Source organism: Protopterus annectens, chromosome 10.part0 (assembly GCF_019279795.1).
Source record: "Protopterus annectens isolate FY-2018-M chromosome 10.part0, PAN1.0, whole genome shotgun sequence".
NCBI classification, from domain to species: Eukaryota; Metazoa; Chordata; order Ceratodontiformes; family Protopteridae; genus Protopterus; species Protopterus annectens.
In genome coordinates this window covers 693,190,587-693,207,676 of record NC_056744.1, presented here as the reverse complement: position 1 = coordinate 693,207,676, position 17,090 = coordinate 693,190,587, and the positions used below count along the sequence as shown (strand labels likewise).

The 17,090-nt window shown below is 39.7% G+C and overlaps 1 protein-coding gene across 2 annotated transcripts in view; it reads left to right on the top strand.

The window, feature by feature from the left end:
• Positions 1-17,090, top strand: part of LOC122813283 — a 350,783-nt gene that overhangs the window by 40,024 nt on the left and 293,669 nt on the right. The window lies entirely within an intron of this gene.

Below are 17,090 nucleotides of genomic sequence, written 5' to 3'. Positions count from 1 at the left end.
AGATATGAAATTTATAGAAGTTTAAAAGTAGCTGACCCTGCCTATCTCCCCTTGCTTTGCCTAAGAAGTAAAAAGAAAAGGAAAAGCCTTTTTGTTCAGTGTAATTCACTGTTCTGTTCTTGTAGGTGTTTTGCAGACTAACTGCTAACCAGAGTAGAATGTACGTGTTTTCAAAAACAAAGTAATAAAAGAACTCTTTTTGTTTGCGGTTTGAATTGTCTGGTTTATTCAGGGTAATGAGCTCTTTCATCCATCAGACTTCATCAGTTACAATGATTCTTAATGAGAAAACATCATCATTTGAGTTGTTTAAATCATCTGCGACAAGGAGGTAGTGGAAAAAAGTCTGTATGATTGGTGGTAAGGCTATAGTTCCTGATTGGCTAATAATAGTCATGCTATTTGATTGGAGATGAGGCCAAATCCTTAATTAGAATACGAGTCATAGATTGGTTAGGCTGTTTAGCTCCATCTCCACATTAAGGAAACTGCACCATTCACATAGTTATTATAAAAAAAAAATGTTTCCAGTTTTAAGTCATTTTAACAGAAAATTTCTCAATATTGAAAAATCCTTTATTTTTGCAGGTTCGTGGAAATGTGTGTGTTAGTCGACGTAAACAGTAAATCAAGGATGCCCACTTTCATGGGGGTGTCCAGTGTTATCTTTATTTATGATAAATTTATCTGAAATTTAAGTGAATAAAGAGAGTAAGATGCCCATTTTTACGGGGCCAGAGTTAGGTAATTGAAATATCCATCCAGGATTTTGTGTGTCATCATCCAACTTAGTGGCTTATAATGGAGTTGCTGCCAGTTTGGTCCTTTGTAGGATGTGCACTTTTCAAATGGGGCTGGTGTGAGCCAATATTTTATTTTTCACATGTTTTAGTGACATTCCTGGAAACGTACGTGTAAAATAAATGCTTTTGCTCCTTAACCAAAGCTTCTTCAGATTACAGGAACTAGGGCAGTAGAAAGGAAATGTATAACAATCCAAAAAAAAAAAAAATTGATATATATATATATATATATATATATATATATATATATATATATATATATATATCGTTGGTTATCAAGTTAGGGAGGCCACGGTGGTGCAGTGGTTAGCATTGCCGGCTCACAGCAAGAGGTTCTCCGGTTCGATCCCTGGCTGGGGTGCCTTCTGTGCGGAGTCTGCATGTCCTCCCTGTGGTCGCGTGGGTTTCCTCCGGGTGCTCCGGTTTCCTCCCACATCCCAAAGACATGCTGCAGGTGGATTGGACACTCTAAATTGGCCCTAGGTGTGCGTGTGAGGGTGCCTTCTGTGGAAGGTTGGGCGCCGGGCTGGTAACTCGTCACCGTAAAACTCCACTGCCATTCAATGTGCGGACAAGGTGATCCGCTGTGGCGACCCCTGACCGGGAAAAAGCCGAAAGAAGAAGAAGAAGATAGTTGGTTATCAAGTTATAAACTTGTTATAAATAGTTAGTTAGTTATAAATATATAATGGTTAAGGTGTTTGCCTTACAAACACAAGGTGCATGGTTTGAGTCTCACAAGGGATAATTGGCTAGGCTTAAAATGGCTCGCAAGGGCATTTAGCTTAGTACTAACCTATGAACCTATGAACTGTGGTGAGGGAGTGAGTCCCATAAGCCAGCAGTTCAGCAGATCTTTTTTACTTACCATCAATGTGGTTGGTTTGATTTGCCTGTAAAACACTGCAAAACCTATTGGAGTATTCCTGTATTGAATAAACATCTTTGAGATAAGCTTAGGGTAATGATATGAATATTAAAGAATAAAAAAATATATAATTAGCCATTATGAATCTAAAAATGAAGGCTTGAGCTGCTTTATGGAGCTATTGATGGATGATTGGCGACCCAAAGACAGATATTTTTTTTTTTGGGGGGGGGGGGGGGACCACCAGTGGATTTTAAAAGAGTATCTGACTTTTGCATTCCTCATCCTACTGTACATATTATGATAAGTGTGTAATGGATAAGATCCATAAACAATAGCAATAGACATACTGGGCCAGCTTGTACATGTCTTGCTTAGCTATTTGTTCAAGTTCCAAATCATTGTGAGTGAGTGGTTGCAGTCATTTTATTGGTGTGTGAAATCCTAGGAGTTGAAATAATTATGAAGAATTAGGCCTAAAGTGAAAGTGGCCTTCCTTTATAACTTAAACATCTATACATTAAGCCCCGTTTGCAGAGAAAATGATTCATATTAAAGAAAGCAAAGTGAAAGTTTATCATCCCTGTAATAGGTGAGGATTTATTTGAAAAACCCAAAGTCTAAGCAGGGATCATCCTTGTGGTAGTTGCTTGAGTTAATCTCCAGAGTCCACTTTTATCTTTGTCTCATTCCAAGTAGTGGTGGTCAGTCTTATTTTTACTTATGCCAGTTACCTGCTTACTAGAACTCATATCCTTGCCAACAGTGCTCTGGCCTTAGGGGAATCCCATCTTAAACATAGGGGATTGTGCTGAGGTCAGTATATGGAAGAAAAAACAGACCATGCCTTTTTTTTTTAATTCAAGTCAAAGTTCAAACATTTTAGTGGTGAACCTACCAGAGGTATTGTGCCTGCACATCAGGTTTTCACAGGGTTTCTGAACTTCATATTCCCTGTCACAGTGAAAGTGGGGGCTACGGTGGATTATAGGCCCATTTTCCATTTGTAGCATTTGTTATTTCCTGCTAGTGCCTTTTTCATTGGTTTTCTCCAACAGTTCTGGATTCTCTTGTACAAAGAGAGAGCTTTGAGTGTTGTCATGGGTAGTTAAGACATCTGGTGTGGAGGTGTGGTGTGGCTGTGTGCCAGCTGTGGCTGCTGATAGGAGGGAAGTGGGTGAGGGCATGGTCCAATGCGGGGTGCCATGAATCGTTTACTGTTGTCAGTATGGTTAGTCTGGCTGGTGCTTAATAGAAGGTCTTTTGGTTAATTTTTTTGAATTGAAAGACACATTTTAATGAAAAATCCAGAGATGAGACACACTTTGTTGAATGCATTCAACCTGACTTCCATTCCAGCTCTTTTTTTTTTCTAAGTGCATATTCTTGTTCCCGTTCCATAGGGAAGACCACAAATTTGACAAGGACATGAAATTTAAAGCTTGAGTCATCTGTCAACTTAATGAAATGTTTTGCTAGGATATTTCTACTAATCCTGTTTAGAGTCAGAAAAATGGTATGAAGTATATATTTTAGTCTGTTTATGGTTTTCCCAACATAGAATGCTTTGAATTTTGTACACTGAGCTCTGTAAAACACAATTCTTGTAGTACAGTCAGCTTTACACCTGCTGTAGTATTTTTAGTAGTATTTGGACAAGTAAAATGGTTTGTGTTGCTTTTGTGTTCACACAATGAGCAGTTTTGGACTTTGCATTTTAAAGTCCCATTTTCTGCGGGTTCAATTGTACCCTTGTTAGACTCGAGGTAGTCCATAATACTTTTTTTTCATGAAGATAAACCTAGGTCCTGATTTCAAGATTTTGGCAATTTGTTACTGTTGATAACGTCTCATTTTTCCTTCAGAATCTTATGGATAGATAGTAGTTGATAGTAGTTGATGGGAGATAGGAAATTCACCCCGGGGATCACTTCTGTGGCTCTGCTTGACAGGAGCACAGGAAAATAATTTTCTTGGGTGGCAAAAGCCAGGGTACCGTTTGGCTAGGCTTATATAGGCCCTAGGGCCAATAGCTTAGTACCTACCTATGAACCTATGAAAGTGAAGGTAATGGCCATGCTATATTTCATATTTCGGTTTTGGGTTCTTTGTAAAGGTTGGCAAGGCCCATGTGGAGTCTGTTAATGGATTTAAAAGCAGATTGGTTTCCCTGGATATTAATAGCTCCAATAGGATCTAGTGTGGAGTCTCTTTCTAGGTTAAGATTCACAGATATAGTCAGTCATTTGTTTTGTAACTGGTGCCATATTCATTCCTTAGGATTTTATTATGTTACATGCTGTTGGCTTGTAAAAGTATATTAACTCTATTTGGTGTCCTGAAGAGGTTGTTGGAAAGTCATCCATCTATTTCTCTTTTAATGATGGTAAAGTACAGGAACTATACTTTTTCTGTGCGATAATACATGTTAAGCCTGCGGACGTCACTAGAATTGTTAATGTAGTCAAAGAACTCAAGGAGCTGACCTTCATTGCCTGTCTATGTGATAAAAATGTTGTCACTAAAGTGCAACTAACAAGTAATGTTAGGCTGAAATTCCAAGTTATAGACCTTTGCAGGTCGCACTTGTCTAGTACAGTGTTGGAGCCGTCACTACTCCCATTGCTTTTCTGGTTGCCTGCTTGTAATAGCTGTTGCTGCTTTGTCCGTGTGTGTGTGTGTGTGTGTGTGTGTGTGTCTGTCTGTCTGTCTGTCTGTTTTATCTCTGTAATGCGGCTAATCTTAGATTTGGACAGTGTATTGTGGGATGGGAAAAGTACCTTGCAGCCTTAGAATGTTTTGTTTGCCAGGCAGTTCTAATCTGTGGCCTGAATGCTTTGAGATTGGCAATGTATTTACAGTTACACAACTACCATAAGTATATAACTTTCATTCTTATTTTGGGTAGCATTTTCTGTATGTTCCTTCATAAAGTAAATATTTTTTATTTGCATGTATATAATAGTATACTTGATAGCATATGAAAAGCTACAACTTTTAGTTAAATATGTTGCCTGTTATTTACTTGTGGTTAATACCTGCATTTTACCTCTAAGAGTGTTATATTATCACAATTTGTTTATTTAATTTTTATTTGTTTACCAGGGTAGTATACTGATTAATATTGATGAGTTTCAGGCTCAGCCCGGGTGAAATACAAAACACTTCACAAACAATAAAAAAAATGCAGACATATTAACAATAATAGAGTAGTTCAGTCTAATAATATAGAAAAAAGAACTGTATGTATACATTCAAGTGAGCAAGCACAGTGCAATCAAGCAGAGGCTTAATTACAGTATACACATTAGTTACTAAAATGGGTCAGTCTTCAGTAAATCTTAAGAGAAGGGACTTGGAAAGGAGATAGGTTAGGTGATATGTCTTGTGTTGAAGCAGGAGCATTTTGCTTGGATGAAGTACTTTCGAGTTGCATTCTGAATTTGGAATAAGTGTTTATTTCCTTTGTGTCGATGGGAAGAGCTTGCCAAAGAGTAGGTGCCTGAGAGGAGAAAGGATGTGCTGTTCTGTAGAGTTTGGTTCTAGGGATAGCGAGAGTTGGTGTGGCTTGTTTGTAGTATCTTGGGTTGTATGCGGAGGTTTTTTTTCATGAAGTCTAGCTGCAAGGAGAGTAAATTTGTGGAATCGGAGTAGTTTGCAGAGTTGGGATCCTAAAAGTATGTTTGATCTTTGTTTTATGGGTAGCCATTTGGCTTTTCCTAGGGTGATACAGTGATGTTCACAGAGAGGCAAGTTTGTAATGAAATGGCAGATGCTGTTAGAGATAGTATGGAGTGTGGTTATATTTTTCTTGGGGGCAGAAACAAAAATTGGAAACCAATATTCAAATTGAGAAAGGAGAACTCCTTTGTCAATGGCAGCTCTGGTTGGTTGAGTTAGAAAAAATCTTTTTGGCCCAGAAGAGGAGGGGGGTTATTTTGGCTCTTACTCTGTGTGGAAATGGAAGTTTAATTACTGATCAAGTCATAATCCTAAGTATTTGAAGGTGCAGGTTGTCCCCTGGAATGGTTGTATACTTCAAAGATAGTTAAAGAATCAGATGCTTGGTAAATTATCTGTAGAGTTTCAAAAAGTATAGTTTTGGTCTTGGTGGGGTTGAGAAGTCGTTTATGGTTTATGAGCCATTGGTGGAGCTCATGTAAGTCTGACTAGAGTTGGCATTGAATGTTGGTGTGTGAGTGACCTCATCAGTAAATTCCCATATATTAAAGCATAGAGGATAAGTGGGGAGGTGGAGGAGGTCACAAGGAAGTTTAAGTAATATGGAGAAGAGCAGACAGCATAAATTGATCCTTGTGGTACACCTTTGTTAATAGATGCAGATTCTGATTTGGAGGATCCTATTTTAACACTGTGATGTCCGTCCTGAGGAAGTTTTTAAACCTGGGAGCATCGTCTAGACTGATAACAGTTTCAGTTAGTTTTGGAGAAGGTGGTGGTCAGTAAGGTCAAATGCCTTTGAAAGGGCTATAAATATGGCAGTTGTAAAGAAGTCACTATCAGAGTTTTACAGGATGTCATCTTTAGGGATCAAAGTGTTGTCATAATACTTCATACAGGCCAGAATCCATACTGTTTGGAGGAAAGCAGGTGTTACTGCTGGATATAGAGCGAGGGTTGGGTGTAGACTCTGTAGAAGTTGGCCTAGAATTAGGAGAATGGATATTGGACGGAAGCAAAAGGTATCTTTGGTTGGTTTTTGGGTAGGGTTTAATTAGAGTAGTTTTCCAACTTTTCTGTGGCTGATGTTTTATGTGAGACATTGATTATATACGTGGGTGAGAGGAAGACTCTGCATTGAAATATAAACCAGAGGTTTATGTTGTCAGATCCAGGAGGGGTGCTACTGGAAATATTTTTAGGTAGAAGAGAGATTACTTTGAAGTGGAAGAGGAGGATGAACGGTGGCGGGGTGGGTAATCCATGATCTGTGGAAGGTGAGGAGTTAATTGATAGACTACTAAATTCTAAGTCTTCTGGAGAATGGTTTGTTGTACTACATTGAATGATGTTTGCAGATAGGTTATTGTGAGGAGGTCGTCTTCCTGTAAGAAGGTTAACCTCTTTTCAAAAGTGTTTGGGGAATGTAAGAGGGTAATTTGTTTCTTTGTCTGGAGATTTCATTTGCGCCTTCTGTTGGACTTCTTAACTAGGTTATGTAAGACTATATAGGAAGTGTAGTTGTCAGTTGAGGAGATTGTTTCCATTTTTGTCATCCTTCATCCCTTAGTGTTAAAAGGTGTTTGAGTTCAGTGGATAGCCATTCACTATTGGTGGGTTTATAAAGCTTATAGATAAGTGGAAAGAATTTGAGTTGCAGCTAAAGTAGAAAGTTGGTTAGGCTTACAACTGCTGTATGAGGGGTCATGTAAGGGGAGTATATGGTTCCAGTTGTAGGCTGAGAAAGGTTCTAAGTGTGCCAATATTAGTGATACTCTGGTTTCTGAAGGCTTTTAATATTGGCAGCAGTTTTATAGGAGGGCTGGCCATTGTAAAAGTGGTTGGGCAGTGGTTGTTTAGTGATGGCGCAGAATGTTTATGTTGGAGATGGAGTTTGGTATGTTTGTAATAATCAGGTCAAGTGTGGAGTGTTTTGGATGATCTGAGGTTAGTCCTTGGTTTTATTTGAGTTTTTTCATGAAGAAGGCCAAAATAGTCAAGATTGAAGTTACCTAGAATAATTATTATTTTGGAGACATTTATTAAGTATGTTAGTGATGACTGATTTGAATTTATTTAGGGAAGAAGAGGGTGATAGGCTATGTTGATCAGTAGTGGTTTGCCTTTTGTGAGTTGGAAATTTTAGGTGAATCCATTTAGGATCAGAGTCCTTGGGCAATGACACTTGGATTTAGGGTATTTTTTGTAAATAGGGAGCTTCCACCTGATCATTTACCTGTTCTGGCATCATCGATGTGCTTGCATACAGATAAAATGATCCTGTAACATATTGGGTACAGCTTGCTTCTTTTCTAAATAGTTGGGTACAAATCATTTCTTTTTTGGTTTGTTTGTTTTTTTCACTAAATTTATAGTATTAAGACATCTGTTTTATTTATGTTGTTGTTGTTTGTCTTTCGGCTTTTTCCCAGTAAGGGGCTGCCACAGCAGAACTCCAGTCCACTAATGATTGGCAGTAGATTTTTACGAAACGCCGAGGTGCCAGCTCGACACCCAACCTTCAACAAAGGTATGCCCATTTACGCATGCATGTCTTTCGAACGCTACCCATCCGCGGGGAGGACATGCAGACTCCACACAGAAGGCACTCCCAAGCCACACCGAGAATCGAACGGGAGAACCTCTTGCTGTGAGGTAAAAATGCTACCGCCTTACCACCGCGGCATACATAGTAATGAGCCTGTCTTCTCTGCTTGTAATTGATTATTTTTAATATTAGCTGTACTCCGTGTATAACTTTATTTTACTGCAACTGATTGTTTTAGTTATTGTTACTGCTTTACATACTTTTTTATTAGCTGCTTTTACATTTTTACTGTATTTTTTTCCTTACCTGGCTTAACTATCTTGCATCATCAGACAACACATAAACCCATTTGTTCCCTCATCCTGCCTGGCATAAATACCCAACATTACCGTCATTGGGGTCTTATCTTTCCAGACGTGAATATCTGTAACTTGCCTTTTCTTTCTTCCAGGCATGTAGTCCTTATGAGTCAGGACAGCTACTGAGGATGTGTCCTGCTATTAAACTCTAAGCTTCCCCTTTAATGACTGATGTGCACATTCACTGATATGAGGATGTGCTGTACCTTCCTTAATGCATTTACATGCTTCTATAGTAATGCGCTGAAGGCTACCATACATATGTGACTTGACAGAGCCACATGCACATCCCCAGTCCCAGTGTTGCATGCTCCTCACTTGTCTGGCCAACCGGTGTCGCAGTAGCATTGAACCAAACAGCCTTTCCTCCCTTCAGGATTGACAGACCTGTACTGGCTGCTCACTTCTACCCTCTCTTGAGTCTTCCTCTAGAATTGCTTCTGGGTCTTCTGGAACTCAGCCGAGCTTTATGCCTATGTGCCACAGGGTCATTATTGTTTTAATGTATTTACTCTCTGGGATGGATGGTTATGAATTGTCATCCCACTATCATTTAAAAAGTGAAGGTAAAACCTCCTGTTTAAGCACCTGTCCTACACAGGAAAGAAGCAAATGTCTCTGTTATGGAGGTAGTGGAAGAGAGGAAAAGGAAAGAGTGTCAGTCATGCATATTTCATGTGGTCCTTCTTGATGTCAAGGCCCACAGGACTTGCGGAATTTCTATTCTAATAGGTCTAAAAGTATAGAGTTCTTCCTTTTTAGGGTTAACCTTATAGGAATAGATTGTCTGGAAGTGGTAAAGTTCCTTTGGGAAGAGGAAGGAATTCCATGCTGCAGTTCTTTGCCACATCATAGACTCTTTCCTCAGCAGAAAAAGAAAAGTCCAGCAAGTGACTCTTAGGCAATCATGCGCCTGTGGTTGCAGGGGGTGGTCTTTTTTCCCCACCATTATCTTTTATTTCATCATAAACATTTGTCATAGGACATATCAAGCAGTCCACATGCATGGTGCACATTATACACTAGGCCGGTTTTACAACCGTTAACAGGATTGTTACTTTTGCATTTAAATAAACCTGCATTTCAAGCAGCTTGTGTTTAGACTATGACCAGGTAATGCAAGTGTTTCACTGCTGCCACAGTTATTCAATATAGATACATTATTTCTTCTTTCATTAATACCTTTACTCGAGATTGCCACTTCATTATTAACAAACATTCTTTATAACTAAAAACATAACTAGTATATTTTACATGCCTGGCTCACCTGGTAGAGGGATGGTCTTGAACAGCCTACCAATTAATGTTGTCTGTAAAAGTGGCTGCTCCAATTCAAGTAGAGTGTGGCTGTCAGTTAAAAGGTAATATCGACTGGTGATAGAATATCTGTCACAGGAATTAGAATATTCTTTCATTAGACTATTTTGTTGGTTAAATGACATGGCATTATATTGTGGTTCATTTATGATGAAGGATTTCCACATGCCTGTGATATATGCAATTTACTTTTGCAAAAATGTTATTAACTTAAAATTCTGCATAAGAGCAGTAATCTAAATAACTGTGACTGTAACTAAGGAGTGTTCTTTAAAGAATTTATTTATACTGGCTGGAGATGGGAAAGGATACTACAAATTATATAAGTGATAATACACAAGGAAGATGGGTTGGATTACATGGCTCCATTTTGCTCTCAGCAGACGCATTCATGTGGCACGTGTGTATCATCTTACATAAGCAAAAGAATTAGTCACTTGTGCTGGACTCTGAGGGTTAAGTGGTCCAGCAAATTTAAAGACTTAAGTTTTGTGTGAGGTTTTGATTACCTGTTACAGCAGTTAGGGTCACTTTGCTTTATCATATGTAACTATATGCTTATTCACACATGCATTTATATTTTGCATTTAAAGAGGATTATAGAAGGGCCAGGTATGCATTCTTCTCGAGATTTAAAGCTGAGACCAGGTGATTTTTGGCCATCGGAGGGAGTACTTACCATTCATTAGTTCTCTGACAACCTGCTTAATCTACATCAGGGGTTCGTGGGAGTCGAGGCTGTTGTGGAGTGTGGTGGGTATACACATGTACAGGTACTTACATGCGACAATGACACCTACTAGGAAAAGATTTCCATTTGAGTAGTAGTACATCTTTGAGGCATTGCAGGAAACTTGAGCACCTAGAGAAAACTAAAGCAAACACATGAAGGACTTGCAGGCTCAACACAGAAAGCACCCCAGCTTTGAACCAAACTGGATAGCCTAGCACTGTGAGGGAGCAACATTAATTATCACTCTTAACGTATCTGTGATTTCTTAAAAAGTTTACATGACTTTTACAGTAGGAATGCATTGGACATAGACAACTAAACGATAAAAAAGAAGACTGTACAAAGCAGATCTCATAATTTCTAAAATGTATCTGTCACAAAGACTAAGACCAGCAACATGTGTAGGAGTTTGTAACTATGTTGGTAAAATATCCACTACGTTTCACCATAAAGCTTGCCAGTGTACAAATAATTTCTTAAACATTTTCTTTTATTAAAAAACATTAATAAAAATCTTTCATGCTAGTTAGGAAGTGGGTAACTGACATATGCCAAATTGATGTTTATGTTTTGTGGAAGAAGTGGGCTCAGAAACCAGATAATTACTCTTCTGGCTGTAGATGTCTAATATTACATTATTAATATTCTGTTATTTAACAGATGTGGATGTTAATAGTATTTCTTGCTGAACGCTGCTGCAGCATCTGTATGCTTTATCCGTACATTGATCATTTGACTGCAAATGGTTTACAGAATCTTAAGCCATCTAAACCCAGAGAGCACAGCCTATGCGTAACTGTTTACAGAAATCCTATAAGAGTATGTTAATAGCTGCATAGAGGCAGCTGTACTTACAAAGAGCAAGTACAGAGAACCAACTCAAAAAAACAAGCAACCCTTTTGGAGTTGCAACATCAACAGGCTGTATAACAGAAGAAAGAAAATGGTAAAAATTAGAAGGTGTAGCACCCAGCGGGATAAAAGTGGTGTCATCAAACTAAACAAACAAGTCGGGACAGATGAAGTCTGCCAAAGTCAAATTTGAAGTAAATTTGGCCTCACAGGCCAAGGATAATCACAAGATATTTTTTAGTAAAGTTCGTAGCATCAAAGACCGTACACAATTGTGTGTTGAGCTCATTGTGAACTGAACCAAAAGATATAGCAAACTTAATGGCAAGCAAATTCAGCTGTAACTTTGCCCCCTCTTGCCCACAAGCTCCCCTCAGGAAATGCCGTCAAATATAACTCCCCCTACTATCACTAGGGAATGCGTCCTTTTATGCTGTAAGGCCAAGAACAATGCATCAGTGGGCCCAGACAATATTCTAGGCTGCCTTCTAAATAGCATGACACATTACCTATCAGGCCATCTAGAATCACTATTTAACCATGACCTCCAAACAGACCTCGTACCTCACAAATGGAGAACAGCAACCATCATCTATCCGTCTGCAAAAAGATTAACTGTTTACAGACCCCAGAAACTAGAGATCCACAAGTCTGGTATGCATAGTCATTATCATGGAAATGATCGATAATATTATAGGAGGTCTCCATACACTGGAGCTAGCCAGTGTTGGTTTCATCAAAGGCTAGTTATGCCTTCTCAGCCTGGTGGACTGAGTAGGTCACCAAAGCAGTGGGCGATAGCAAAACGGTTTACAGCCTACTGTGTCCTGGCCAAAGCATCTGACACACTACTAAACTTGGGCATTGTTAAACTCAAGAGGTTATGCAGAAACCCTTATGTTACCCAGTGGATAGTCAGCTGGTTCACAGACAGGACCCAGGAAGTAGAACTGGGGAGTCCACCTTCACAGAGAGACGAATCACCAGCAGAGTCCCTCGGGGATTGGTGGGATTACTTTTTGGCATCAGCTTCTCTGAAGTCAAGGCCAATGTCAAGGGCCTCTGGCTGACCAAATGCGCAGATGATTGCAAATTAGGAGCAGTTATAGACACTGATGTTTTCCAGTAAAGGATGACACCGAAATGTATAATAGCACCCTTTGAGAAGGTCATCCACTCCTGGTAACTACCATATTGGCAACACACTCTTGAGTTGACCCAGTAGTCATGAATTTGGGGACACACTTGGACAATAATCTAGCTTTTGACCATCATATGTCTACTGAAGTGATCAAATAATTTTTTGTTGTGCAACTTATAAACAAAGGTATGGCATGCAGGTCCAAGAAGGTCATTGTTCCACTGTATTCAACATTCATCATACTTGTTATTGAGTACAGTGCCCCCTTTAGTATATACATAACCAGGCACATCCAACAACTGAAATTTTGATAGAGGTTCCTCACTAAAAAAAAAAAAAAAAATTACAGGACGCAAGTAACATGTCCTGTGCAGACTGCCTCAAAGCCCTTTCTCTGTGTTCTTTCTCCTACAGGCTATTGAGGGAGATCTTGTATATCTGGCTTACAGTGCATTATTGTACCCCCCCCCCCCGTGGGACCTTCTGCATATTCACAAAACACAGCACCAGAATTACCCATTCTAAAGACTTAAACCTTACCTGTGATATAAATAGGACTTGTTGGAGAGAGGTTTGGCACCTATGTCACTAATGGACACACTCAGCCTGTAAATGGTTCATCTCTTAGGCCTTTGCTTGTAAATGTTTCATCTTTCAAGCCTCAGCTTACACTAAAAAAGGGTACCAGGACTTGTCAGAGTTTTGGGATACCTGGCTAGGCATAAAAAGGCCCCTGGGATCATTAACCTAGTACACACCTGTGAACGTTATGTCCTGCTTAGAAAAATAAAGAAATAATTCACAACACTGCTATGAACTTTTCTGTAATGGTGACCCTTACTCAAACCTGAAAGATACTGCTAACAAACTAGTAACATGATTGCAGCCAACTTTTCCCCTAAAACTGTCATCCTAACTCCGGTCATCCCTGAGTCACCTCCTCCATCACCAAGGGTACTTTCTGCTATTGTGTCCTAAGCTTATTTATGATTCTGTCATATGTACCTTAAGAGCGGTTACCGGCAAGGCAATCTCCAAGACCAAAATCACATCTTCCATGTTTCCCTACAGAATACTGTTTGGCAAACATGCACTCATGGTGAATGCAGCTAATTTCCCCCAAAGAAGTATTTTATTGTGTTGGCTTTTGCAGGTGATGGTAGCTACCCCCCTGAATTATGGCTCAAGACTCTTAATATGTAACCCTGATACCATGGCAGAAATGTGTTACAGTATTGCTGCAGATACTTAACATCTTTAAGCATGTGTTTGGGTTGATGAAGGCAGTTTTGTTGCCTTGATGCATCTAGTTGGTCTCTGCAGAGCTCTCCTGAGGTTTTGAGATATGTCATGCTTCATAGCATGATCATGCTTAAAAAGGATCAACATCTCCACTGTGTGGCTGCATTACCCCATTTCTCAGACACCCTAGCGGCAGAAGGCAGTAACAGTCATCAGAACTGTGTGACCTATGATTAAAGAAGTCCCCCCACGCAACAGCAAGCACAGTACACAGCAGCACTGTCAAGGAGGAAGTGTGTGTGTGTGTGGTTGACAAATGTGGGCTGTGGCTTTCATTAAGTGACAGCGTTACAGAGAGCAAACATGATGCATGCATTGTTCATGTCAGACTATGCTAGTCAGTGCATGGTCTGCTTCCACAATGCATTGGACATCACCTCATTATAACACAGGTGGGAAGGAGGGTGTTGTGGATCCCAGCCTTCCTCATTTGTACAGAAGAGAGGAGTCACTGTAATGCAAGACAGCCAAGAGAAATTGAATGGGGAAAACAAGTCAGTGCAACTACATGTGGACACTGCATTATGTGGAAGAATAAATGGTGCCAAATATAGTTTCCTCCTGTGAAGGAGAAGGGGTGCTGCTGAGTAACCTAAATAAGTCCCTTTGCCAGTGGAAGGATACTGGGTTCAAGATGTGTATGGGATTGTGTCTAGATCTAGAGATGTTATTGTCCCCCTTTACTTAGCCCTGATTAGGCCAGTCATTCTAATATAATGCCGCTTTTGGCATGTATCCGTCCAGACATGTGCAACAACTTTAAGGCTAAGAGATACCTTACTAAAAGGTATACAAGGTCTAAACAACATGTCCTACATGGGACAACTCAAAGCATTATGCATGATGTCTTACAGACTGCTAAAAGGTGACCAGTGTCTGTCATACAAGGCATCCTCTGATCCATTGCTGATGGATTTACTGCACATCAAGTCAAATGGCATCAGAAATACTGATCTAAACTTCTGCAACATCAACAGAACAGTTTGGAAGAACAGATATATTTCTTAGGATACCACTACTGTGGAACAGAGTCCCCATCCACACAAAACAAAGTTCATCTATGGATCGGAAACAAAAGATTTAGCCCAGGACAGAGGCAGTTCCTAAATGCTTTATCCTGTGCATGTGCCCACCCCAATTACTGTGGTATGATCCCAGTTATTCTTATTAGGGGTAATCAACAACCATGGAATAGGTAAGGCCAAAATGTACCAAATGGGACTGGTTATTTCAAGCACAAAAAAGAGAATGGCTAGGCGTAAAATGGCCAACAAGGGCAGCTAGCCTAGTACTTGCCAATGAACCTGTAAGACCTTCCATGTCAAGTATAATGTGCTACCTGATTATGTATACTTGTACAGAACTCGCTGGAAATAGGTAGTTTTTGCCCTCATGACAAGATGAAGCAGACTTTCTGACAAATCCAAGCACAGCTGTTAAGCATGTTGCATACAATCGCCAATGTGTGCGTCTATCCTATGTCCTTGCTGATTTCAGGCCATTGGCAGCACTGCCAGTCTTGGCAGACATGATAGCACTGGCAATCCTATGCATGGAGAGCTGACTGAGGTGGCGTACTGCCATAGATCTCCACAGAATATTAATTTCATGAAGACTTGGCTTTAGGACAAAAGCAAGGTTATAATGGTGTGGGGCAGCATCCTCACAAATGCCATGCAAGACACTTGCCAACTCCATTGATTTGTGGTACTAGATTGGACCTGGATGATACACATGCTCTTCAACAGATATAACCCCAACAGCACACACGTCAGGCAGTTGCTGCAAGCTGTGACGGGATCAGTTACCCCGTGTTGCTGGTTTGTGGTGGGTATGCCCAAGGAAGAAGCAGTCACATAGGTGTGTCCATGGAAGAAGCAGTGCGCACCAGTAGAGCTGTGTTTTCAGACATAAGAAGTACTTATTGGGCCCTCTGTGCATGGAATTTTATGCATGAGGTTTACAGCTCAAACAAAAAAACAAGTAGTACTCCACACCATCATTGAACTTTTAATAAAATGACAAAGCCCTCAGATACGAATATCCTTCTTCAATGCCTTACGTAAAACAGCATTTCTTATTTTACATTCAAACATATCACATGACACAGCAACCTATCAAAAAACAGCAATTAAGACAGCAATTAAATCTTTAAAAGCACAGTAGCAATAATATATACATAGTCGCTTTTTCTTTACTTTCTGTTGTTTAAATTTCAATATTGGTTTCAAGTAACTTGTTTGTTGAGACCTGGATATTTCTCCACTTCTAAGCGAATAATCCACTCATATTCCTTCATATCCACACTATTTATAAGGTCTCCACATCTAATATTTGGGTGAACTACATGTATAGCTCTAAAGTTAAACTGATGTGAATCATCAGTTTCACTAACATGTTTGGCCAAAGAATTAGTTAGTATTCCTCTCCTAATCTCAGACCTATGTTCCATGATTCTGTCTTTTAATTTTCTAGTCAATTTTCCAACATAAATAGATCTCCACAGAATATTAATTTCATGAACCATTATAGCCGCATGGTGCTCAGTATATTTGGCTTTACCTGCACTCTCTGTGGAGATCTGATTCTCACCAAGGAGTGACACCGACACTGATGTCACTGTGCTGTGTATTAAACATGCCCATACAACTTAGCATCATTGCAAGACTCTGCAGAAAAGCTGACATCAACACCTTGTCCAAGCTAAGCTATTTTTACCTGTTGACCATCACTATTTCTGCCTGTGAGTACATAACATATACAGCAGCATAATGAGCACATTTTACATGCATCAGTGATACAGGACAAGGGTGTAAAGCCATTAAACTCCTTGATGTTATGTGATCCTATCTCGCCTACATTCTGTACTGATGGGCTCGGAGTCGATCCCTCGGCTCCGACTCGGCACGCTTATGCTATAGAGCGAGGCCTCTTATTGGCTGAGCTATCTTTATCCCAGGATGCACCACCACTAATCCCCCAGATCTCGTTTGCCGCTAACAAGCTTAGACGTGGTCTCAACATTGGCTGGGCTAAGTACTATTTATTTAGGCTTTTTCCTGTCACAAATTTCCTTACTTGGAAACCAAAAGCTGTTTTAACAGCTATTGTTGTCAGATTAGTGTGATTGGTGAAATTCTGTTGAGAATTCGTGAATTTTTTTAGTCAGGGAAGGTTTCCCGTTTTAGTTAGAGGGGCCTTCCCCTGTTGCTTGCTGCTTGTGTATCTTTCTTGTTTATCTTTCTTGGGTCAAGCACCCGTTTAAGTTAGAGGGTCTTGACTCTCTTTATCCTTTTGTCTCTTTAACTGTTTAGTGTAAAAAAAAAAAAAAAAAAAAAATATATATAGTATAATTTGTTAAAGTTGTTTCAGTTAACTTTACCTTTTGATTAAGTTTAGTGTTTTTTCACTTAGTAGGTTCTGTGGTAAAAACAGTGATGTCTAAAGAACACAAACCCTCCGGGTTTAAGAAATGCACGAGGTGTG